This window comes from Sus scrofa, chromosome 17 (assembly GCF_000003025.6).
Source record: "Sus scrofa isolate TJ Tabasco breed Duroc chromosome 17, Sscrofa11.1, whole genome shotgun sequence".
Classification (NCBI taxonomy): Eukaryota; Metazoa; Chordata; class Mammalia; order Artiodactyla; family Suidae; genus Sus; species Sus scrofa.
The window spans coordinates 51844083-51870041 of record NC_010459.5 but is presented as its reverse complement, the minus strand read 5'-3'; the positions used below and the strand labels follow the sequence as shown (position 1 = coordinate 51870041).

Genomic DNA, 25959 nt, shown 5'->3' with positions numbered 1-25959 from the left:
AAGAAGGGGGAACAGGCACTGGGTGGGCCTAGACCACTGGGAATGCAGCATCTTCAATGGTTCACCCACCGAATCTGACAAGGACCTGCTCTGAGCCTGGCATCAAGCCCAGAAATAAATCTGGCATCTTTCTGCCCTCTGGGAGGAGGGGGAGATATAAATAAGTGTAATTTAAAGCACTGTGTGATCTGTTCTGGGAGAAAGAAACAAACAAAAGACTACAGATATCAGAGGCAAGGCCTTTACACTCATCTCTACGTTGAGAAAGGGCACTCAGCTGGCAGGAACAGCTCAGGAACGGCTGAGGTGGTGGGAAGGGACAGGCTGTGTGTGAGGAACTAAGGGTCCTCTGCTCGGTTGGCCATGTGGGGGGTGAGGCTGCAGAAGTCAGGGTAGCTGGTGCAGGGCTGAGATAACCCAGCTGAGGTTTTTAGACTTTATCCAGGTGGCAGTGGGGAGCCACTGATGGTTCCAGAGCAGAGCCGAAGATGGGCTCTAGAAAGGGCTGGAGCAGGGAAAGGCTGGGAGGAAAACTGGATGGCTGTTGTACTTGTCCTGGGGCAGTCTGGGCACTGGAACCAGGACACAGGCCTTGGGGAGATGGCAGGCCATGGCTTTCCTTGTTCATCTGCCCACAAAACACCTCAACTCAGTGCACCCTGAACTGAGTGCAGCATCTGCCCCACATCCCCACTACAGGAAATGCTCCCGCCAGCCTCCCAGTTACTTGGACCAGAACCCTGGGGTGGTCCTGGACTCCTCTCTTTCCTCTGTGACCTCCCCTACCCCCATCCTGTTTTTCTGTTGGCTCCAACTTTCAAAGTACACCCCGAAGGCCACTTCTCACCACCTCCATGCCCATCTCCCTGGTCGGGTTCCTCCTGCCTGGCCCTCATCCTCACTCTGCTCCCTACCCCCACTCCAGTGTATTCTTCCCAGAGCAGCCTGAGGGAGCCTTTAAAAAGACAAAGCCCCTTTTGTAACACGAATTTAAAAGGCACTTCCTGCACTGTCCCGCTCAGAGCCCTCCAGTGGGACTTCAGCACTTTAGAAGGAAATCCAAAATTCCCTGGCCTGGAGGCCCTGCACCATCTGACCCCACGACTCCTAACCCTCCCCTCCTGGCCTCTCCCCTTGCTCACTCGGCTCCAGCCGCACTCGCCTCCTCCCTGTTCTACACACAGGCCAAGCTCTTCCCTACTCTAAGCCTTTTCACTGTCCCCCAGGGATGGGACACACAGTAGGTGCTTAATAAATGTGGGGGTGGTGGTGAATGGAGGACTGGGAGACAAAAGCCTGAACCCTGTTGGTGGCATGACAGGTTGGGGGCGCATGGGTGGACACCAAGGCTATCCAGTTATGCTGAGCAATGCCCCAGCTGGTCCCCGAGGAAGGGACCATGGCTACCCTGGTCAGCCCCAGGCCCCACTTCTGACCAGCCCTGGTGCTCGCCACAGACCCCAGGCCAGGGCTGGGAGTCAGGAGAAAGGAGGAAGGCAATAAGAAGACAGGAGCCTTGTTCTTTGCCTGGCCCAGTCCCCCTCTCCAGCTCCAGGCCCTCCTCGTGATGCAGGGACACTGGGTGTAGGGAGCCCAAGCTGATGACCAGGGCGCAGCGGGCTGGACACTATGACCTTGTGAGGTCATCATGCCACCCAACTGGCCTCTCCTTTCATTCTTTCTTAAAAAGATTGAAAGATCACAAAGCCATCTCCTTAACAAATAATGCTGGGCTCAACAAATATTTGACCCAACAGCTCCCTGTGCCATTGACAGGACGCTTTTGCCAGAGCTGCCACCTGGACTTGCTCCCACTCCAACCAGAGGGTTCTGCTTGATGTTACCAATGAGGGGATGGGGATCCTGGGAAGTCGGGTGGTGGGGCCCCCGTATTTGGGAATATCCTGAGGGTGTGGAGACCATTCCAGCTGCTGCCTGAGCCAGAGGAGGAAACCGAATCACTAATTCCTCTCAGGGGCATGAAACCACCAGGGCACAGTACCTGCCAGAGTCAGCCTGCCCTTGAACCATGGAGAACAAAGACAGCAGACGTCAGGGCTGGCGAGGGCTTGGCAGATCTGGAAGTGCAGGACAAAGGGCAGAACAGGGAGTGGAACCCCAATTCCAGGGCAGACTGACTGAGATTTTGTGCTTCCAAACGCTCATCTCCAAGCCCATTCCCAGGATGATAACTACAGCCAGCACTTGTGTTTCCCTTACTATGTGCCAGGCCCTGGTCCAGTATTTTATACGCATTATCTAGTTACATTCATCTGACAAAAATGCACCAACACTATTCTAGATATTAGTAATGAGCAAAACACCCAAACTTCCTGCTTTCTTGGAAATGACACTCTAGTGCCACAGAACATAAATATAACATGTTGTCTGTTAGAAAGTGATAAGGGTCTCGGAGAGAAATTAAGTAGAGGAGGGGTCCTGTCTTGGGAAGGTAATCAGTGGCATCATACTTTAAAGGTGAATCTTATCATTATCCCTATTTTGCAGATGAGGAAACTGGGGCACAGAGAGGCTATGTGACTTACCCAAGGTCACACAGCTATTAAGTGGCAGATAGGATCTGAACCCAAGCCCTCTGGCTTGAGAGTCCTGGTTCATGAAAAGACAAGGACACCAGGTCCTCTGTCTTTAGCCCCAGCACCCCCATAGCCTTGAGACAGGAAGGCACTTGGGGAGGGACAGGCAGCCAAGATGACAAGCCTGAAAGCTAGCTTTGGCATTGGAATGGCTCCCAAATTTTCAGCTTTGGATGGCATTTCTCCTCCCTAGACCTCGGTTCCCACTTCTGCAAAATGGGGAGCTACAATTCTTGCCTGGGGTGAGGACAGCCCGAGGTGTCCACCAACAGATTTCGTGCTTGCTCTGCAATCCATTCTCTACCTGTAGCCAGAGGCATCACCGTAAAAGACCTTGTGGCTCCCTAATGCAAACCCTTGGACAGCTCCAAAGCCATGCTTCTGCTCATGGGTGGCCCCATGTCCTCTCCCTCACCCCCTCTGCAACAGCTGCCCTGGCCTCCAGTTGCCTCACCCGTTCCGTGGCTCAGTCCTGCCTCCCAGTCGGTGGGCCTGCTGGTTGCTTTGCCTGGAACCCCTTTCCTCACATATGGGCAGCAAGTGGAGCTCGGCCCACACCCCTAACCGAGCACTGCCATCCCCTTGGTGTCAAGATGCTTCACAGACAGATCCAGATGGAGAGGGAGACGCTGCCACATGCAGAGGAGAGCAGCCTCTCTCGACACACTGGAGCAGACATGGAAGGTACACGGAGTCGGAGACACACGCAGAAGCAGATACACAAACAGAGCCGCCCAGGAAGGCACGCTTGGACAGAGCCGTAGACACAGAAAGCCACAAGCGTGCTCAGACACTCCACCAGTGTGCAAGGCATGTGCGGGCACACTTAGAGACAGTGTCAGACACACGTGCCCTTCCGTACACACATGCACACGCACATACACATATTCCACCATCACGCACACACACGCGCATACACATATTCCACCATCACACACACACATGCGCATGCACACACCTCCCTCAGGCACCCGGAACAGCCCTCTGCCAAGTGTCCTGGGACGGGGATGGCCCGCAACCAGCCATGGCAAGAAGGTGTCCTGGAGAACAATGCCTCCCCTCCCCACCACCCGCGCAGACAAAAGGAGCCATTGTTAGGCTGGCGCACACCACAGGGCAGCCTCTCAACAGGCTCTCCTGGCTGCTGTGCCCATGTGTGGGGGCGGAAGGCTGGCGGCTCCCCAGGCCCACCTGCTTCCATCTGCCCACCTGAGATCCCACCTCCCCCAGAGCCTCCTGCCCGGTCCTGCAGACCCTAAGGGGCCTAAACCCTGGCCCACCTCTTCTTTGGGACAGATTAACTTTCCTCAAGGGGAGGTCAGGGTCATCAGGGGCGGGGCTAGCTGGTCAGAATGGAATGTAGGTCCAAACACACATGCTGTGTGACCCTGAGCAAAGAACTTCACCTCTCTGAGCCTCAGTTACCTTGGGGGTAACTGCCCATGGGCTAAATGGGATAAAGCCACCAGCTACCTCAACAGGGTTGGAGGGAAGGTAAACTGAGTCAGAACAAACAAAATGCCAAGGCAGTGGGTACAGCCTGAGATCTAGGAGGCCTGGGCTCCAGTGCCAGCCCTGCTGCTTCCTTGCCACAAGGCCTTGGGCAATTGCTGTTCCTTCTCCACACCACGGTCTTCTCACCATGGAGAGGGGATGATCAGCGTCCCCTCTCCGAGCTGGTGTCCACTCCAGCTTGGGGAGGGTCCGGCACACAGCAGGCACTCAGTCGATGCCATGATCCATGATCTTACATGGACGGGAGCTTTATTATTCATTATCCCTTCCCGTCATTCATTTGACCACTATTTTCCGCATACCTACTATGTGCCAAGTCGCTCTGTCCCACACGGCCTCAGGGGGCACCTGATAGATGTTTGTGGCCTGACTGAATGAGAGAAGGCAATTCAGTGACCATCACCACCCCCAAGCACCCCAAGGACACCAGCTCAGCGTGGTCACATGGCCTGGATCAGCCTCTTAGGGGCTTGTGACATCCATCCAGAGCCCTTGGTCTAAAAAATGGGAACAGGACCACTGATACTGACTTCATAAGCGAGCCTATGGTGAGGACAAAGGGTGGAAAGAGGGAGAGTGCCACTCAGTGAGCAACTATGATGTGGGGACCACCCTTTCAGGGGCACCCTGATCTTTTCAGGACCCATGCCTTCTCATGCTTAGGTCTCTGCTCAAGCAGAACCTCCCCCCAGGCTGCTGCATCCACTTTCTGATCCCCATTGCCACAGTCTGATTAGTTTCATCAGAAAACGCTTAGCACCCCCTGACTTCAGACCAGGCGTTCATCGGCTTGTTTGGGTTCCATCTCCCCCAGACCAGGGTTTCTCAATCTTGGCACTCCTGACACTGCGGCCAGGTTACTCTTTGCCGTGAAGCGCTGTCCTGTGCCCACTGGATGTTTCACAGCATCCCTGGCCTCTGCCCACTGGGGCCAATATCATCCACACCCCACCCACATTCGCCGGGACACCAGAAATGCCTCAAACATTGCCAAGTGTCCCTGGGGAATAAAACAGTACCTAACTGAGAACCGTTGGCTGAGTGAGCTCAAGGAGGGCAGAGATTTTTATCTGTCTGGTTTCATGCTGTATGCCCCAGTGTATACAGTAAGCATTCCGTACATACTTACTGAGTGAATCTTAAAAAGATTAATCCCATGGACATGTGCTGTTCTCTTTCCCAGAATGCTTTTCCACCCCTTGGTCTAGTGAACTCCTATTCATACTTCAAGACCGTGGTAGGCAAAATGTACGAGAAAAGTGGGCTGAGGGTAAAGAGGAGCGCACCTACCATGAGCCACTGGGAAAGGGGCATGTTGGTCAGCTCCAGCCTTTCTGTGCCCTGCAGGAATGTGAACTCAGTACAGTCAGTGGTTCCCATTTCTCAAGAGAGCCAGAGAAATGGATGTTATCTGAAATCCTCTGGTACCTCAAAGGTTGGAAAAAACTACAACAAGGCACAAATCAAACATACCCCTGGGCTGGATTTGGCTGGCGGGTGATTGGTCAGCAAGGTCCGTGCTGGAGGTTTCGCGGTTAGGGTCACCTTTAGGTGTGGTAAAGTGTTAGGAGGCAGTTCTTCCTCATGTCTCACTCGCATCCCCTTTGCTATAGCATGTGGGAGGGGGTCTGCATACAGCTGGGGCTTCAGATGGGCAGAGATAAAACCCTCAGGCGAGACAAGATTCAGAGGCAATTGCCCAGCCCACTGTAAAGCAGCTGTAAACCCAACTCAACCTGGGGTCCAGAGTGAAGGTGAAGGAGGAAGGTCCCATCCTGGGGACCCTGAGAGGCCAGTTTGTGGCTCTAAAGTTTCCTCATGCCAGGCCATATTGGGGCTGTTCACCCCCAGATTCCTTGGCCTCTCTAAGATGTTAGAACAGGGAAACCAAGGCGGGGCTGGGCCTCCTGGAGACCTTGGCTTGCAGTCTCTTGGACTGGCTCTGGAGGGAGCCAGGAGGCAGACCTCTCTGGAAAGTCCCTCTGCTTCGGGAACTGGCTGGGCGCCGGGGAGAGAGGACACCCAGGGTCTCTCAGTCTCTGAGGCTCCAGCCACATCCAGCAGCTCCTCCAGAGTCCGCCCTTCCTGGACAGAACTTTCCAGAAACAGAAAATTGAAAAAGCCCCTCTCTGCAAGCCCTGGGCCCCCCTGATGGGAACTATAGGACAGCAGGGCAAGGGCATGAACCCCAGTCCCAAGGCCCAATGTTGGCTGGAGACCTGAAGCCACAACCAGCTTCCCCTCTGCCCACAGCCTTCTCAAGGGTCTAAAAGGCCCCATTAGCCATTTCCCTCAGCCAGACCCCAAAAGAGCCAGGTCCGGGTCCCATCAGGTGCTGCCACCAGCATCCAGGAGGCCAAGAGTCCCATAGACCAGACTTCAAAACCTCTCCCCACTGAGTGAGCTGGGAGAGATAACGGGCTCTCCAGCCTTGGTTCTGAATCTATAAAAGGCATCCTTCGGTTACAGGAAGTCAAGCATGTGGTGCATGGTTGGTGCTGGGAAGGGAGAAAAGGAAGTAACGTTTAGTGAGCAAGTACTCTGCTGGTCTGAACCATCTACACACACCCCTCTTCATCTTCACCATGTAACCCAGCATCTGTTCAGTCCACAAACATTTGGTGAGCACGTGCTATGAGCCAGGCTCTGAGAATTTAATAGAGAATAACACAGAACTGCACTCTGTCCCCTTGGAGCTTATAGTCTGGAGGATGGGGTGTAATAAACTCCCCAAATCATGGCAAGTAGTAGGGAAAAATAAACACAAGGCAAAGGGATGAGTAGCAGGGAGCAACTTAAAAGAGGTCAGAGCTCCCTCCTGAGGGCGTTTGAAAACAGAGACCCCCAACAGGGTGAAGAGAGGTATCTGGAAGAAGGATGGTGCAGGCAAAGGGAAGAGCATGTGCAAAGGCCCTGGGGCAGGGGTGTATTTAGCATGTTGGTAGAACAACAAGGACCCTGGAGTGGCTGGAGAGGAGAGAATGAGAGTGAAGAGAAGGAGATGAGGTTGCAAGGAGCAGAGGGGTGATCACGGAGGGCCTGGTGGGCCACGGGAGGATTTTGGTTTTTCCTGCCACGTGAGGCAGGAGCCATGTGAAGATTCTGAGCAGAGGAGGGTCGCAACTTCCTGTTATTATTCCCATGTTAGAGATATGAGAGAGATGAGAAAACTGAGGCTCGGAGAAGTAAAATCACTTGCCCAAGGTCACACGGGCTGTGAATGGCACCGGTGGAGGTGGGTGGAGGCGGAACCCATATCTATGTGACTCTCGGTCTCTCCATTCCCTGACGGGCCCCTGGTTCTAGTGTGAGTCAGGAGGCTGGATCAGGCCACGAGAGAAGAGATGTCTTAAAGCTGCTCTTTACACCCTCCGCCGCCACCACCCGACTCCACATCTCCTCCTCACTTGTGCCCTCACCCTCGCCCCAGCCATTCCTCAACTACCCAGACCCCGGGGGAGCTCCTAACAGTTAAGACCATTCTCTCCCAGATGCAGATTGGCTTTCCAGTGCTGGATAAGAGGGCCCATTCAGTGTATCCCAGCACTCACAGAGCGGTGACAGGTACGGACCTGGAGCTTCTGGGGCCGCTATCACTCTGCTCTAATGTGCAGAGTGGCCAGGGCAAGTCCCTGGCCTCCAAAGTCATGCTTGCTTCGAGGACAATCACTTTCTTTTTCTTGTAAAAAGAAGAGAAATTGTCAGCCCTTCAGTTTCACTCTGAGCTTGTCAATGTCTTTCCAGTAACTGAAGAACAAGGGGCTGGACCTCTGCCCGGAGGCAGCCTGTGGTTGATGCCACCTGGCCCCCCTTGCATCACCCCTCTCTCCACACTCCTCCTGCCTCCTCCAATAATTGCGGTATTTGGTTTCCCTTCAATACTAAATGCAAAACTCTGCTGGAGGTAACACAGAGAGGAATCTGTGTGAATCTCTGAACTGTGGTTGAATGGAGGTATTCTTAGGCGCCTGCTTGCAAGGGTGATGAACTTGTGGTGCTAAAAGCAGAATTGCTTTTCAGTAAATGTTATTACTCAAAAGGAAGTTGTCACCACTACCGCACCTCGAGCCTCTTCCAACTGCCACACTGTCTGTCAGGCCCCAAGCGGGAGGGGGTCTCTGCGTGGTTCCCCGTGACCCAGTCAAGTCCCCAGGGGAAGCTCTGGTTGTTTCAGCTGACCCTAGCCAGCTGAAGCTGACGTTCAAATGCCCACAGCCTGCCTTGGCAGCCTATCTCAAGGTACCAATCGTTTGCTTGCTCAGCATTTCCGCCTCCAAGCTTGCGTGGTCTCAGCTGTGCCAAGCTGGAGCTGAGGGTGGGGTCTGGGGCACAAGGAAAAGCTGTTGGTTGACTATTTTTTTCAAGAACTATTGCCCATCTTGTCAGTTCATGTCTCTTAATCTTTATTCCCTCTTCTCTAAAATGGGAGAGGGGTCGATGGCACCCCAATGTAAAGAGCTAAGCATAGCAGTTGGCCATAGTAGATGCTTAGTAAATGGTAAGGTTATTATTCGTAGTCAAAATGACATTGAATTTAAATCAGACCGTGGCTCAGATTTCAGCTCCACTATCTCCTAGTTGCATGACTTTGGGCAAGTCCATTCACCACTCTGAGCCTCAGCTTCCTCTTATATAAAGTAGAAATAATAATACCTATTTGCAAGATTGTTGGGAGAATTCAGTGAGCTGGAGCAAGTAAGTCATCAGGCACACACTAGGTATGCAGTAAGCATTCCTCCTATTTCTTCTATTTGTTGCCTCACAGAAGCGAGTCCCTGAGCTGGTATTCCCCCAGAGCAGCCCAGCCCACAGGAACCAGCTGTGTCCTTCCTTCACTGAGAAAAGTCCTTGAAAGTATACACCAGAGTCCAGAGAACAGACGAGAGCCAACCAGACCAACCTCAGGGCAACTGTTCAGTACACACCCCCCTACTATGAGAAAGGAGTCAAAACAAACCTCAGAATGGTGGGTCACCATCCCAACCTAGAGAGCTAGCAAAGATGCCCTGAGGTCCGTGCCCCCACATGTTGCAGCCCTGACAAGTGACAATTAAATTGCAGAGCAGCATCTGCACAGGAGCGCTGGGCTCTGCATGATTGACAAATCGCATTTCACCACTCATAGAGTCTCTGCATCATCCCCTCAAGGTCGGGCCTCTCATTGCTCAGCCACTTGCAGGGATGGAAACCGAGGCCCAGGTAGGTGAGCGGTCTGGCAGTCTGAGATTTGAACCCAGGCCGTCCCATTGTCAAACCACACACTAACCACCGCACTACATCCGCTGCTGGAGATTCTGATGGTGCATCTATGCTATCAGAGATACAATTACATTCAGAAGTGTCTGGGTAGAAAAAAAGATGTATTTGCGTTCTTTATCAAGTTTCTTATAATGAGATTAGTGTAGATTCAGGGGCAGTGGTAAGAAATAAGCAGAAAGATCCCGTGTACCTCTCCTCGGTGTGCCCCAATGATAGCGCCTTTAGACTGGAGTGGTACAATGATGGTACAACCAGGATGTTGACAGGGATACAGCCAAGATGCAGAACATTTCCATCACCATAAGGACCCATCGTGTGGTTCTTTCACGGCCACGCCCACCTCCCACCCCCAACGCTGTTCAGCCCTGGCAACCACTAATCTGTTCTCCATTTCAATCACTGTGTGAGTTCATGAATATTATATAAATGGAATCATATGGTATGTAACCCTTTGGGACTCACTTTTTTTACTAGGTGTAATTCCCTTAAGAGTCATCCAAACTGTTGCATGTATCCATATTTTGTTCCTTTTTATGCTAAGTAGCACTTCAATGTACGGCTGCACCAGTTTCTTTATTCCCTATTGAAGGCATCCAGGTTGTTTCCATGTTTTGCCTAGTGTGACTCAAACTGCTATGAACACGTGTGTACAGGTTTTTGGGTGACTTGAAGTTTTTATTTCTAGGTCCAGGAGCACAATTTCTGGGTCATGTGGTAGTTTTTAAGAAATTGCCTAACTGTTTTCCAGAATACTGTACCATTTTACATTCCCACTAGGAATGCATGAGTGATTCAGTTTCTCCAATCCTCGCCAGCATTTAGTGTTCTCATCATTTTTCATTTTAGTCATTTGGATGGGTGTGTAGTAATACCTTATTGTGGTCTTAATTTGCATTTCCCTAATGGCTAATGACATTAAACATCTTTTCATGTTTTATTTGCAGCTGTGTATCCGCTCCCATAAAATATCTGTTCCTGTCTTTTGTCATTTTCTAATTGGATTTTTTTCATTGCTGGGTTTTGAGAGTTCTTGATACATTCTAGACACTAGTCCTTGTCAGATATACGATTTTCAAATATTTTCTGCCAATGTGTAACTTCCTCTTAACGGGGCTTTTCACAGAGCAGAAAAAAAAATTTAATTTTGATTAGGCACAATTTATCATTTTTTCCCTTGGTGTTCAAAGTCTTACAATTCTTCGGCTAGCCTTAGATCCTGAAGATTTTCTCCTACTAAAAAAAAAAAAAATGTTTCATAGTTTCATGTTTTACATTTAAGTGCATGATCCATTTAGCTTTTGTTATAAAGCTTGAAGTTTGGGTCAAGGTAAAGGATCTTTTTTTTGCCTGTGAATGTCCAGTTGCTACAGCACTGTTTATTAGAACGGTTATCCTCCCATGGAATTGCTTTTGCACTTCTGTCAAAAACCAGCTGATGTATTTGTATGGGTCTATTTCTGGGCCCTCTCTTCTATTCCACTGATTGTTTGTCTATCCCTCTACCAATACTACGTTCTCTTGATTACTGCAGCTGTGTAGGAAAGCTTAATTTGGGGTAATATTGGGGTGATTCCTCCTAGTTTGTAGAAAAGTGCCTATCCTATTTTAATTGCATGATAAATGGGGCGGCAAAGCTCTGCTCCTCAGTTTACTTATTTAAAAAGAAACGATCAAGGCAGAGATAGCCAAGTATCCACCAAAGATTTATGCTCTTCTAGGAAAGTGTAGAGGTGTAGCTAAGTGGCTGCCCAGCCAGGGAATTGCATTTCCCACCTGCCTCTGCATCAGGGTGGAACCATGTGACTAGCTCTGGCCAGTGGAATGTGGGGGGAAATACATACGTACGTCACTCTGGGCTGATGGCTACCTTCTCCACCATCTCCTTTCTCTAGCTGCATGTTGATCCCCCAGGTGGCTTTGAACACGGCAGAGCCCCTAGCAGTTGGGATACCTAAGTGACTATGTGAATCAGAGCGCCTCCTCCCCGTGGTCACCCCAATGAATAAAAGCATCTGCATTTATAAATGAAATACTGTAAAAACTGTTAAATTTTAAGCGAACTTGAAATATCCATCTATGTACAATTTAAAACCATTTCATACACCTCGGTATATTCACAGTTAGGGAAATATATACCCTAACCCTGTGTTAGAAATTAGTCCACACTCCTACAACTAGAAAAACCGAGGCCCAGAGAGGGAAGGGATTTGTTCAGGGTCACAGAGCAAATCCAGGGCTGAGCCCAAGTAATTCCACTAGTTAAGTATAACTGACTTCATGAACCTTTGATTCCTTCTTTTAAAGGATGGGCAAGTCTGCGCGTGTGTCATCTGAGACTCCAAGTGGACGATTATAAAAACAAATCGTAATTAATAATTCCTTATGAGGCAGGTCAGAGAGCTTCCGGGGCAGGGTGGCGCCTCTGAGGGCTGGTTTTGGAGAGAAGTCATTTTAAGACTTCCCGCCTTTCATGGGGGATGGGGGAGCAATTCAAAGTAAGCCTAATAAACATGGCCCATACAGCTCTGACCCACAGAATGAAGCTCTCGCCTCCAGAAGCCACTCCGCCTGTATGATGTGGGATTTGTCTGTGTGCTGAGGTTAAAGAGGAAAAAAAAAATGGCCACGAGGGATTTATGGGGGAAAAACAACATCAACAACAACTGAGTGGGTCAGTTCCTTGTGGTTGCTGAACAAGTGGGTCAAAAGGCATCAGAAAGAGCAACTTTGAAAGAGGCAGGAGGGGATCGAGCAAGGGTTCTGATGTCAGACTTGCAGACCCAGGTACAAGCCTGCTCTGCTGCTGAACAGCTATGAGTGCTCAGCCATTGACTTCTCCACTCTGTGCCTCAGTTTCTCCATCTGTGAAACGGGGGTTATAAAAGTACCTACCACCCATGGCTATTTGAGAGTAAAGTGAGGCATGCAAATTTCCTACACAGTGCCTGCCACACAATAGGTCCTTATTCCATCATTACTGGATAAATTACCCTTTCAGGACAAAGAATTGAGATAATCATACTTCTGTGTTCCATGGTTCTCTGCCCAGGCTTCACATTTTTAAAGCAATGGTTCCTGGAACCCACCCCTGAGATCCTGCTGCGGTGGTCTGGGGGTAGGGAGGGCACCAGGTTACCAGGTCGTTCCAGCGGGCAGGTTTAAGAGCCCTCACCGATGGGACAGCACGTAGATGCGGATCCGAGTAATGTACATCACACAGCGTGAAACCACCAGCTGATTTTTTTCCGTTCCTTCACTTGGCACTTTCTCAGCTCTAACCATATGGCCACACATACGTCTAGCTCATCTCTTCTATTTCTCGTTTCTGCATCCTCCCCATTTCTCACGGTCCCTCTCCCAGCACAGACTCCAGGTGCCCCTGCTCCGACCCTGTCCACCTTCACACCCGACACTGTGACAAACTCTCTCCTTGAACACCCCTCATGTGGGGAATTTCTCTGAGACTTCCTATTGTCATTAAAGTTTAACCTAGCAGTTCCAACGACTGAATCTGAATCTCTGGGTGGGGCCTCAGACTCTGAAATTTTCTAAATGTTCTCCAGGTGATTCTGAGGAGGAATAATAAGGATTGAGACCCATGGGCTTAACCAAAATCTCCATAATCAAAAAACCAGGAAACTTCAGGAGAAAGAAGGAATGTCAGTGAGCTAAAAACGTAATTTCAATGTCTTCACCTGTACATTTACTGAAGGCCCAATGACAGTCAGGTCCTGGAATGCAAATATGGTGACTAGAGTTAGCCTCAGATTGGCCAAGAGAGCGGAAATCAGGCCTTCGTGACACCCACCAGCACGTCCTACATTCCAAGATGTAGCCCCTGCACGCAAGACATTCACTCCCTCATGGGGCAGGCAGAGGTCTAAAAGGGTGATCACAATCCATTGTGATAAATGCAAGTACTAGAAGTACTTGCAAGGGATGAGGTGAAGTGATTGGCTGATTTAAGACGATCAAGGAAGTTTTCCCTGGGGGAGTGAAGGATGGGTTTTAAAGGATGAATAGGAGTCTTCTGGAAAAAGATCAGGAGCCAGTAAACATTTATAGCAGATGCTATGGGTACCCACCCACATTCCCTAGGTGCTCATTCCTGCTTATTGCAAATACCTACAATTTTCCACTTGAGATCTTTGCTCTGGTTGTGGGTACGTGTATAACCAGAAGTTGCAGAAAGTTGATGCCCCTGGAATTAGCCCTCAGTTGACCACTAACAGGGAGCTGGAGGATACATGACTGGTTTCCCTTTCCCTTGGTTGGAATAACTCTGGGGTGCATTTCGACACTGGTTCCCTGAGTTCCCCAGTGGGTTTGAGATCCAGGTGCTCAAAGTGGTGACTGGTTCAATAACCATCTGTTTTATTTGCTTCCTTCCCCATCTCACTCATGCACCCTGCTATGGGTGCTTCCTGGCATCGCTTCCCAAATACACTCCTTGCACTTGAATCTTGTCTCAGGGTTTGTTTCTGTGAGAACTCAGACCAAGTCAGCATCCTTGATGGAGGAGACAGCATGGGCAAAGGCAGAGGCAGGAAACCATGCGCTCAATGCACAGGGCGCAAACTGGAGAAGAGGTTGAAGGCCAGGAGCAGCCATGCAGGCCTCAAATGCCATACCAAGGTCCCAGACCTCTTCCCAGGTTCTCTGCTCAGGCTGTGGGAACTGGGCTCCAGAACAGGCAGGGAAATTAGCTGATTATTCAACTTCCTCACGAATGTTCTGGTGAGGTTATTGGGCTTGAGGGTGCTAGATTCTCTAAACACTGTTTCTTTTTTTTTCCCTTTTTTTTTTGGTCTTTTTGCTATTTCTTTGGGCCATTCCCGTGGCATATGGAGATTCCCAGGCTAGGGGTCTAATCGGAGCTGTAGCCACCAGCCTACGCCAGAGCCATAGCAATGCGGGATCCGAGCCGCGTCTGCAACATACACCACAGCTCACAGCAACACCGGATCCTTAACCCACTGAGCAGGGGCAGGGATCGAACCCGCAACCTCATGGTTCCTAGTCGGATTCGTTAACCGCTGCGCCACCACGGGAACTCCCTCTAAACACTGTTTCTATGATCCACTGGCCTTGGGGTTTATTTGAATAAGATCCAGTTCTGACCACGACAAAGGCAGGAGGAGACTGACAAAAGGCTACTGTCTTCGATTGGCAGAGACAGTCCAGCTGGGTAACGGCTGCCGATCTGTTTGGCTTTCAACTGCCCATGCTAGCTAGTCTCTCTGGGCCTCAGTTTCCTTCTCTGTGCAATGGGGATTATGATGGCTCCACCTTCATGGGACCACTGTAGCACTAAGTGAAGGCCCCTTCTCTCGCCCCTCTGCCCTATGGGTACAACTTGGGGGGACAAGAACACTATCCCAAGCTGCCTATAGAGATTCCAGAGCTAACTTCGTCTCGTAGCTCCCCGACACACCTCCAAAAATCAACCTCTCGGGAAGACACTAGCTCCCACCCAGGTAAGTATCATCTGTGTGATTTGGCCCCAGTGTGCCCAGCTCCAGTATGGACCACAGGAGCCCCTGGGCCCAGCTAGACTGGTTAAACCCCCAAATTAAGTTGCAGCAAAGTTAAGTTGCTGACTTGCCAACAAGTTCCCACCCACAGCTCTAGAGGGGCTAGACAGGGGAGGGAGAACAAAGGCTTTTGTTTGGCCAGCCTCAGAGGAAGATGAGAAATAGCAATTCCTGCCTGATCCTGTAGAAGCCCCCAGAGCTGCCTGCTCAGGCTTGGAGCCAAAGGAGGCAAGCCAGAACAGCCAGGTGGGAGACCCAAAGCCCAGGGTCGAGAAATGAAATGGAAAGAAATGTCTACACATCCACCCATCCATGCATCCATCAGTCATGTATGTATGTACGTATGTATGTATGTATCTATCTATCCATCACCTACCAATCCATCCACCCATCCATTCACCCATCCATCATTCATCCATCGAGCATTACGAGGGGCCAGGCCTTAGGCTGGGCAACAAGAAAAGAGCTGTAAATAAAGTCCCTGCCCTCAAGGGACTGATATTCGAAGCAGGGAGATGGACAATAAACAACAATATAAGTATTTAATATAATGACAGGGGGCAAAAACTGCTAGGCAGAAAAATAAATCAAAATAGGAAGAGCGAGCACAGGGCTGTCAATGGAGCAGTCAAGGAAGGCAAAAAAAGAAGTGATGGACCAGATCTGGTAGGAGAACAGCAAGTGCAAAGGCGCTGAGGCAGGATTGAGAGTGGCATATTGGAGCAACAACCTAGAGGCCAGTCAGGGCATCATGAAAGATGGGGAGGAAGGGTGTGGTGGGGAATAAGGGCATAAAGCTGGAAGGGCCCTGGGAGTAGGGGGTCCCAGCTCCAGTTCTGGACCTTAGAATTTCCATCTATATAATGAAAGCCTAGGTGGGATTGTCTTTTCCCATCTGGGGCTCTTCATTTAAAAAAAAAAAAAAAAAAAAAAAAAAGATGCTTTCGCCTTGAGAGCTAGAAGAGCAGGTTACAAGGGTAAAGATTAGAGGCCCTGGAATCAAGGTATTTAATATCTCTGAGCCTCAGTGTTTCCAGCCATAAAATGGGAATAATAATACCCCTGCACAGGGCTCTTACCAGCAGTCGCTGGGGTGGTGCAGAGAAAGCATTTACTCAGGGTGCCTTCCTTAGCCACTGTTATATTAGAATTAGATAAGACAGTGATGGTAGATTTTGCTGACCCTCCGTCTCAGAGGCAAAGAGTGTAAAGCCCTCAGAGGTTCCTCTGTGGTACTGCTGGCCTTGGCTGGCAGGGTGAGACTGACACAAGCCTGGGGGCTGGGTCTCCAATGCTCAGTTCTAACCATAGAGGGGTTGCCGGAAAGGAATGTGGATAAAACCCTTTAAGCAGCTCAGAGGCCTTCACCCCATACAGGCAGGCAGTTCAGCACCAGCACATACCCTTTTGGGGACAAGCAGCAGAGGCTCCCACCTGGTTCCACCACGTCCAGTGCTATGCCTTTGAGCTATGCTGTTCCCTCTCCAGGCCTCCCTTTCCAAAAGCACTGCTTGAGTTATCATCCCACCTCCTCCAATTCGTTCCTACTTCAGAGCCTTTGCACTTGCTGAGTTGGCAACCTGATATGCTCCTTCCAAAGCCAGCTTCTCTTCTCCTTTAGGACTCAGCTCAAATGTCACCTCAGAGAGGCCTTCTCTGACCAATCAATCCAACACAACCCCACATCTCCATTCATTCTTTGTCTCCATGCTGGTTTCTTTTCTTCAGAGTACTCCTTAACACTCTCTGAAATTACCTGCTAAGATGTTTGCTTCTTTATTGCCAGATTCCTTCACAATGATGTCAGGAGCACAAGGATAGAGGCTGCCCATCTTACCCACTCTGTCTCCAGCAGCTAGCACATAGCAGGTCCTCAGTCAATATTTGATGAATGAATAATGGGGACTTAACAATTCCTTTATTTAAAAAAAAAAGGTTTCCCACTTAAAAATTAACTTTAATTACATAATTAACATTATTACACTCTTCGCTCTTACAGCTTATGGCTAAAATTCCCTTTGACCTCCACCCTGGACACTCCCTAAGGTGGCCATGTAACAGGTTTGGCCGTATCCTTCCAGACTTATTCCTGCGCACATACACACATAGAAAAATGCATCACATTGCTGTTGATATTGTGTGTGTGCACGCACGCATGCATGTGTGTGTTTATGGAAATGGTGGCTTAGGGCTCCAAAGTGCAAACAACGTAAACAACTCTGAGTAATTGGATGGTTAAATTTTATGTGTCAACTTAACTAGGTTATTGTGCCCGGCTGTTTGGTCAAACATTAGTCTGAGTGTTGCTATGAAGGTATTCTGTAAATGCGATTAACATCTACACTCAGTGGACTTTAAATAAGGGAAAGTATCCTGGGTAATGTGAGTGGGCCAATCAGTTAAAGGCCTTGAGAGTGAAAACTGAGGCTTCTTGAAGAAGGAACTCTGCCTCAAGGTTGTAATACAGAAATCCTGCCTGGGTTTGTGGCCTGTCATCCTGCCCTATATATGTCAAACTTGCCAATCTCTACAGTTGCAAGAGCCAATTCCTAAAAAATAGATGATCGATAAATAGATACATGATACATAGATACATAGATAATCTCCCTTTTTGTTTCCCTGCAGAACCCTGCCTGATAATATTCATTTAAACAGAGACAAAAATCTATTAAAAAAATACAATACTTTGGGGGGAAAAGGATGATCAGTCCAAGAGACAAAAAGGGCAAAGAGTTGCGCAGGCATTTCACAAAAGGAGGTACCAAATGACCAATAAACACACAAAGGGACTTAACATCACTGATCAGCAGGGAAATGCAAATTGAAACCACAGTGGGATACTACCGTACACCCAAGTGGATGGCTAAAATGAGAAAGAAAATACTAAGAGTTGATGAGGAGGCGGAAAATCCGGAGGAAACTCATACAAGGCTGGTAGGAATGAAAAATGATGCAGACACTTTGTAAAACTGGCCATTCTAATAAAATGAAACATGCACTTACCATATGACCCAGTAATAGGTCTATACTCAACAGTAATAAAGATTTTCACCAAAAGACATGCTAAGAATATTCATAGCAGCTTTATTCATAAATGGCCCCTACTTAGAAAGCACCCACATACCCATCAGTAGGCGAGTGAATGGATGAACTGAGCCACATTCAGACAATGGAATAGCGCTCAGGAATAAGAATGAATGATCTGAACCACATGCAACAACAAATACATTAATATTAAAAGATGGAGCCAGGAATTTCCGTGGTGGTTCGGTGGGTTAAGAACCCAACTAGTATCCACAAGAACATGGGTTCCATCCCTAGCCTCACTCAGTGGGTTAAGGATCTGGTACTGCTGCAAGCTGTGGTGTAGGTCACAGAGGTGGCTCGGATTTGGTGTGGCCATGGCTGTGGTGTAGGGTGGCAGCTGCAGCTCTGATTTGAGCGCTAGCTTAGGAACTTCCATATGCCACAGGTGTGGCCCTAGAAAAAAATAAATAAATAAAAATAAATAAATAATAAAAGATGGAGCCAGACACAAAGATATACTACTTGATTCTATTTAGGTAAAGGACTAAAAACAGACACACTACCCTTGGTTACCCTTGGGGAGGTTGTGACTGACAGAAGGCATAAGGTGAGATTCTGGGAGACTGGAATGTTCTGATTCTTGATGTGAGGCTGGTTACACAGATGTGCTCACTTAAGATTCATCAAATTATCACTTACGATCTGTGCATTTTTTCTGTACATATTCTACACGAGCAAAATTTTCAAATTAAAATAGGGGGCTGGGGGAGTCTGAGAGAGTTGGAGAACTAGATTTCAAAGCCAGCAGGGATGGTGCCCCAAATCACTCCACAGGACTGGGCCAGGTAAAACATCTCAGCTGCCACTAGACTACCCTTTATTCCAAGTTTGGGTTGTTGTGTCTGATAGGTGGAGCCTGGGTCATGTGACCACCCCCTAGCTGCAAGGGAGGCTGGAAAGAGAGGGCATCTAGCAGGTTCAGCATCAGTGGTGGAGGTGGGCAGGTACTGCCTCAAAAGATGGGCAGTCCTCAGACCACTGCAAAGTATTGAACCCTTCCCCAATCAATGTATAGTTAGGTTGTTTTCAATAACTATCTTGGCCCATACTCTTTGTGCCTGATGTTTCTCTAAGGGAGCTGCCAAACAATGGAATTGCTGAGTTCTAGAAAATATGAATTTTGGATACTGTAAAATTGTTTTCCTGAGAGGCTATTCCAATTCATACTTCAGCCAGCAGAATATGAGTCTCTTGAATATATTATCAGTATTTTATTTTTGTCAGCCAGAGGAATCCAAATGTTATTTAATTTTTTTTTATAGTTTGTATTTGCCTGATCACCAGCAAGACTGGACATCCTGCATGTTTATTTGCCATATGTGTTTTCTTCTCTGTAAATTGCCTGTCCCATCTACTACCTGTTATTCTGGTGGGTTAAGGTGTTTTTTTGGGTTTTTTTATTTTTTTCCTTGTTGCTCTGCAGGGATTCTTTAGATATTATGAAAATAAATCATTTGCCTACACTTACATTGCAAATATTTTTACCCAGGTTGTCATTTGTCTTTTAACTTGGGAGTGACCACATGTTGTTCCCCCAGGCTCACAATTTTCTGAGGCCAGGAAATTGGCATGGAGGGCAAGGGGGTGGGGATAAAGAGGAAAGGGGATCTTTCCAACCTCACCCCCATTTTGTTCCCAAAATGTGCCCTGAGGACATTTTGTAATATCTCTACCGGTCATCCTTTCATTTCCTTATTCTTGTCACCAATAGGAAATAGTATTAGAGCTGTAGCCAGACGACTACTTAACTTTTACTTTACAATTTTTTTTTTCAAGCCAGAATTTTACGGAACTTGGGGTGGAGAAGAGTAATTCCCAGGGCCCTTTGCACTTTCAGTGTCCCTGGTGGGGAGTCAGCCAGGCTGAGCACCTCTCTCCTCGTGGACATCATTCATTTATCGACTATGTGAATAAAGGAATTAGATCAATGCCAGGAACTTGCAAATTCCTTCAGAAGCTGCCATTAGCGGACAAAGGGGTAAATGATGTGTAGGGTGTGTGATAGCAAATGGTGTGGAGGTGAAAGAAGCAGTGGTTGAAAGTATCCTTGAAAATCCATTGTCATTCACAAAAGGCAAGAGACCGTGGGTTTGGTAACTACGAATACATTTAAAATGCACAAAGTCAGCCTTTGACAAACTACAGCCTTGGGCCAAATCCTGCCCTCCACCTGTTTTTGTAAATAAAGTTTTATTGGCACACAGCCACACCCATTAGTTTCATATTGTCTGTGGCTGTTTTCCAACTACCACAGCAGAACTGCGTAGTTGCAAAAGAGACCATATGGCCACACAGCCTAAAACATTCATTATCTGGTACCTTTACAGGAAAAGATTCCTGACCCCTGAACAAAGTAATTAAAAAGATATGTTATAATTTCACAGTATTTTTAGATATATAAAATTTTTAAATAAAAAAATTATTTTTAAAAATGTTTGGATAAACATGTATGGCTGGATCTTTTCTAAGTTAAATACATAGAAGGTATAATCCACTGCATAACATGGTTAAGAGTAGGACTTTGGGTCCAAATATATATATATTTTTTTATTCTGCTGCTTCCTAGCTGAATAATCTATGCAAATTACTCAGCCTCAATATTCTCATCTGTAAAATGGGAGTGATAATAGTTCTTACCTCAAGGGATTGTATGGGTATTTAGTGAGTAAGTACAGGTGAGGCAGATCCTTAGAACAGTGCCTTAGAACATAATGAGTGCTATGTAATTATTTGCTGTTGTTATTATCATCATTGCTGCACACAGACAGATTGATGCCCTGACTACGCTACTTCCCAGCTGTGTTGCCTTGAGCACATGGCTTCCCGCCCCAAAACTTCAGTCTCCTTATCCATAGATGGGATCATAATGGTTTCCATCACGTGGAGTTGCTGTTAAGGGCTGTGCTTAGCACAGCATCTGGCACACAGTAGGCATTCCACACATGGTAGATATTATTGCCACTGTTCTCATTATTCTGAGTTCCTTTCTGACCCCAAAGCCTCCGCACTGTCTGGAGCTTAGCCCTCCTCCTGCTGTGCAAGGCAGGTCATGGCTCTGGACCCACTGTGTACCAGCACTGACTGTTTCCACCCAGTGGTTGTTTATTTAACTGTCCTCTTAAGTAACTCTCCAGCCATCAAAGGACTGTTTACAAACCCCACAATTAGCCTTCCTGGAACAACAAATAAACAGAAACCTAATTAGGCATGTTTCTTGTGGCTCAAGGCACAGTGATCTGAAGGCTTGGACACAGCAGCCATCAGTTAAGTAAATATTTGTGAGATGTATGGATGAGTGGATGAATGGTTGGATAGATGGATAGAAGACTGTATGGGAGATGGATGGATAAGATAATGTTTAAGATGACAGATGAATGGAAGGACAGATAGAAAGAAGGCAGAAGGGGTAGAAAAATGGATAGAAGGATAGGTGGATGGAAGTGTGGAAGGTTGGCTGGAGGGTGGATGAAAGGGACGGAATAATGGAAGAATGGGTGGACAGATGACTGGATGGCGGATAAGTGAGTGGGTAGATGGTATATGGATAGGTGAGTGGAGGTTAGTGGCGAGATGGAGGGAGAGGGCAGTATGAACTGAAGTTCTGGCTCTTTCTGACATCCAGGCCCTGCCCTGTTCTTCACTGAGATGTTATGTCACCACTCACTAGAAGGGACTCTGGCCTTGTGATGTCGGAACGGTCCTGAGTTTGAATTCAGCTTCTGCCATATCCTAGCTCTGTGACCTTGAGCAAATCCTGTTATTCTCTGGACCATAGTCTCCTCCTCTAGACAATGGATGCCAGTAACTGGCCCCACTTCACCAGGTTGCTGGGCAGGTTAAGTGTCCAGGCCACGGTCCCTGTTTGGCACGTGTAAGTTCCCTTTCAGCTGCTGTGGGTGGATTGCCCAGAGAGTGCACTCTGAGGAGTCACCACAACAGAGGGACCGAAAACCAGCCTGTACCCTGATGAGAGGGGCTGGCTCCCACTGTGGGGAAAGGGTGCTAAGACAAAACCCAGAACTTAGGCTATCTCCCTCCCAGCTCCCTGGATTCTAGCTTCAGGGGTCTCCACTTGGCTCTCCAGGTCTGGGGGATGAAAATAGTGGGGTGACATCCAGACTCCCTAGAGTCAAAGCCCTGGTTGCCTTGGGCTAGGTACTAACTACTCTGTCTTGGAGAAATGAAAGTCGCTACCTCATAAGGTTATCGTGAGGGTTGAATGAATTAACACAATAAAGTGTTTAGTAAAGTGCCTGGCACATGGTAAGCATAGCTAGTTGCTGGTGTTATTATGTAATAGTTTCTTGTCATTACTATCATTGTTGTTATTGTCACCTCTCCCATGACCACTTTGCCCTTCTGGCCAAAGGAATCCTGACATTACCCAGAGGAAGGTGGTCTTCAGGCCTGACTCGAAGGAACAGAAGGCCTCAGGCAGAAGGGCACTGCCAGGAAAGGCACAGCTTGGGCAGAGAAGGGAAAGCTCCCTGGGAGCAAAGCTGGAGCGTCTTTGGCCAGAAGGAGGTGTGACTTCCAGTGGCAGAGGCTGGGTGGGGTGAGGTGAGTCAGTGTTTGGCCCAGCCAGGCCCTAGCAGCCCTGTTTCCCATCAAGGGGCCGGGCGGGGCCGCCATGGCTCCCTCTGGCCAGGGGTGAGGGTCTGAGTCAGCTCAAGTCAGGTAAGTGGAGGAGGACATGGGACTTTCCCACCTGTACCCTGGAAGCCCGTGTCAGCCAGGCCGGGCGCCTCCCATGGGGGCGTGGGCAGAGTCCTCTGCGCCAGGCACAGTTGAGTGCTGCCTGTCTCCACAGCTGACTCTGGCCCCCAAGTCCAGAAAGAGGCTTGGGAGCCACTCCTCTCCCAAGATGCAGAGCGGGACCCAGGACCCCCGCCAAGGGCCTTCCTTAAGGGAGGAAGAGAGCTTCGGAGCCCAGTGAGGCCTGGGAAGCCAGGGGAAACCTGAACAGGGGATATTTGGGCCAAGGCCTGAAGGAGGGGAGGAAACACGCAGTGGGTGATGTCTGGGGAAGAGTGTCCTCGGTAAAGGGAACAGCAGATGCAAAGGTCCAGAGGCGGAGACCTGAGCAACCAAGAGGAGACTTGTGGTTGCAGCCCAGAGGGGGACAGTGTGGGAGATGAGAGCGGAGAGGTGATAGCGGGGGTGGGGAGAGTGGGACGCAGATCATGCAGGACCTTGTGGGCCACGTGGAGAACTTCAGCTTTTTCTCTGAGTGAGGTGGGAGCCTTGGGCAGGCTCTGAGCGGGGACAGATCCGACTTAGGGTTCTAATGAGGTCCCTCTGGCTGCGTGCAGAGAATGACTGGGGGCGGGGGGGAGTATAGGACAGAAGCCAGGTGAACGGCAATGGTCCAGGTGAGTGATGAAAGAGGCTGGACAGGGTGCGGACAGTGAAGGTGGAGAGAAGAGGCATGATTTCAGGAATTCCCTTGAGCGAGAGTCAACACGTCCTTCTTGGGGACCCACTGCGTGAGCCCTGTGTGGGAAGTGTGGACAAAGCGATCGTGAAGGCTGAGCCTTTTTTACAGTCCAGGAAACGAGAGGCGAATAAATTAACATGGTGTTGATGAGTGCTCAAAGCCAGGTGTGCATCAAGGGCACCCACTCTGCCTTGTGAGATAAGAATGATCATGAAGCCCCATTTTACAGATGAGGAAACTGGGGCCCCTTTGGGGAGGTTAAGCAATGTGTCCAAAGTTAAGAGAGTCCCCTCCACCAAAAGTTTTGCCCCGGGGTCTGAAGAGCTGCAGGACTGGGCCCACCTGACCGCTCTGGTCACCCAGTGGGCCTATGTAATCAGGGAGGGCTTCCTGCAGAGCTGAGACTAAGCCTGGGTTCCCAGGAACGGGCAGGATTCCATGGTTCCCAGGAATGGGCAGGATTCCACGGATGAGCATTCCAGGCATGAACCAGGGCCTAAAGGTGAGACTGGTCCTCTCAGCCAGTTCTCCCAAACCACACTTAAAATCATCTTTAAAGCCATGCATACTTTTTATTAAGTTAATTGATTTTTTGTTTGCTTGGTCGGTTTTTAAAAAATAATTTACTGGGGTGAAATTCACATAACATCAAATTAACCATTTCAAAGTGAACAATTCAGTGGCATTTGGTATGCACAATGGTATGTGCAACGTTGTGCAACCACCACCTCTGACTAGTTGCAAAACATTTTCATTACCCCAAAAGGAGACCCCCATACCCACTAAGCAGTCGCTCTACCCCAGCACCCAGCAACCACCGATCTGCCTTCTGTCTCTAAGCTTTATCTACTCTGGGTATCTCATAGAAAGGGGATCTTAGAATAGGTGACCTTCAGTGTCTGAATTCCTTTGCTTAGCATAATGTTTTGGAGGCTCATTCTCATTGTAGTGTGTGTCAAATGATTTTTAAAGGAAATTTTGCATTGTTACCAGAAAGAGAAAACAAGTAATCATTTCTATAGATGGAAAGTAACCTTCACAGCAACGACCACAAAAAAATTATGAAATTCTAGATGGATTCTTCGGCCGGCTGAGGCTTCTGGGCCCAGGTCGGCTCTGCGTCCAAATGGGCAGAGCATTCATAGTTTCCCTATACACTATTTACTCTTTTTCTTTAAGTCAACTCACTTTTAAAATGTGTATGTCGGAGTTCCCGCTGTGGCGCAACAGAAACGAATCCGACTAGGAACCATGTGGTTGCGGGTTCCATCCCTGGCCTTGCTCAGCGGGTTAAGGATCCGGCGTTGCCGTGAGCTGTGGTATAGGCCAGCAGGATCCGGCGTTGCTGTGGCTGTGGTGTAGGCCAGCAGCTGGAGCTCCGACTGGACCCCCAGCCTGGAGAGGATGTACACATTCCTCAGCCCGCTGGCACCCCCGCCCCAGCCCCACCCCCAGTGGATAACGCAGAGGTTATCCGCACCTGCTGTAACATTTCTCAGCTCCTCGGCAGGTTGCGCCCCAGGTGCCCACAGTGGTTACCCACAGTGGATACTCTCTGCATTGGAAGCCCTCCCTTCCTAGTCTCACTTTCCCGCACCCTACTGGTGTTTTCTGGGATCACCTCCCAAATAAGTTACTTGCCTTTGAATTATTTTTCTTAGAGATCTGCTTCTAGGGGAGCCCAACCTAAGGCACTTGCTGTTAAATTGAAGATACTCAGCAAATTCTACAAAGAAGTGAAACAAAGTCAGAAATTACTGCTGGTGTTGGCTTGGCATTAGGGTCTGTTCTATGTTTCTTTTTTTTTTTTTTTCTTTTCTTTTCTTTTTTTTTTTTTTTTTCTTTGGTGCTTTTTATGGCTGCACCTGCAGCATATAGAGTTTCCCAGGCTAGGGGTTGAATTGAAGCTACAGCAGCTGGCCTGCACCACAGCTACAGCAATGCCAGATCTGAGCCACCTCTGCGACCTACACCACAGCTCATGGCAACGCCAGATCTCTAACCCACCGAGCAAGGCCAGGGATTGAATCCGAATCCTCATGGATCCTGGTCATTAACCACTAAGCCATGAAGGGAACTCCCAGCTCTATGTTTCTTAAAAGAACATGTAGTAGGAAGATGATACAGACACACAGGCCTCAAGTGGAATCTTGCCTTCCCTGTGGCAGAATCAGGAGGACAGAAAGGGAACAGAAATGGCTTTCATGGTAAGTTGATGGGATTCCATGCAGGGTCCCTGGAGCCCACATAGCTATCTCCAGCCCCTTCCATGACCCTTAGTTGGTGAGGTTCTAGGGAACAATTTCCAATGGGCCAGTTCCAAGGATGGTGGAATGCCCCTCAGGATGGGCAGCTGGCAGGACACAAGCCTGGTGGACCCAGTGGGCAGCAATCAGCAATCAGTACTGGGCCCGGCAAAAGCGCCAGACGGGGGCCAGGAGGACATGTGGTCCCAATCTGAAGGGGCCCAGAGGGCCATTAGCCTATGGGCTGATGGGCTCAACTTTGCTTTGAGTGCATCTTGCTAAGG

At 48.9% G+C, this 25959-nt stretch overlaps 1 long non-coding RNA gene across 1 annotated transcript in view; it reads right to left on the bottom strand.

The window, feature by feature from the left end:
• LOC110257431 overlaps window positions 1–25959 on the bottom strand; it is a 157045-nt gene that overhangs the window by 58507 nt on the left and 72579 nt on the right. The gene's annotated exons all lie outside the window — the stretch shown is intronic.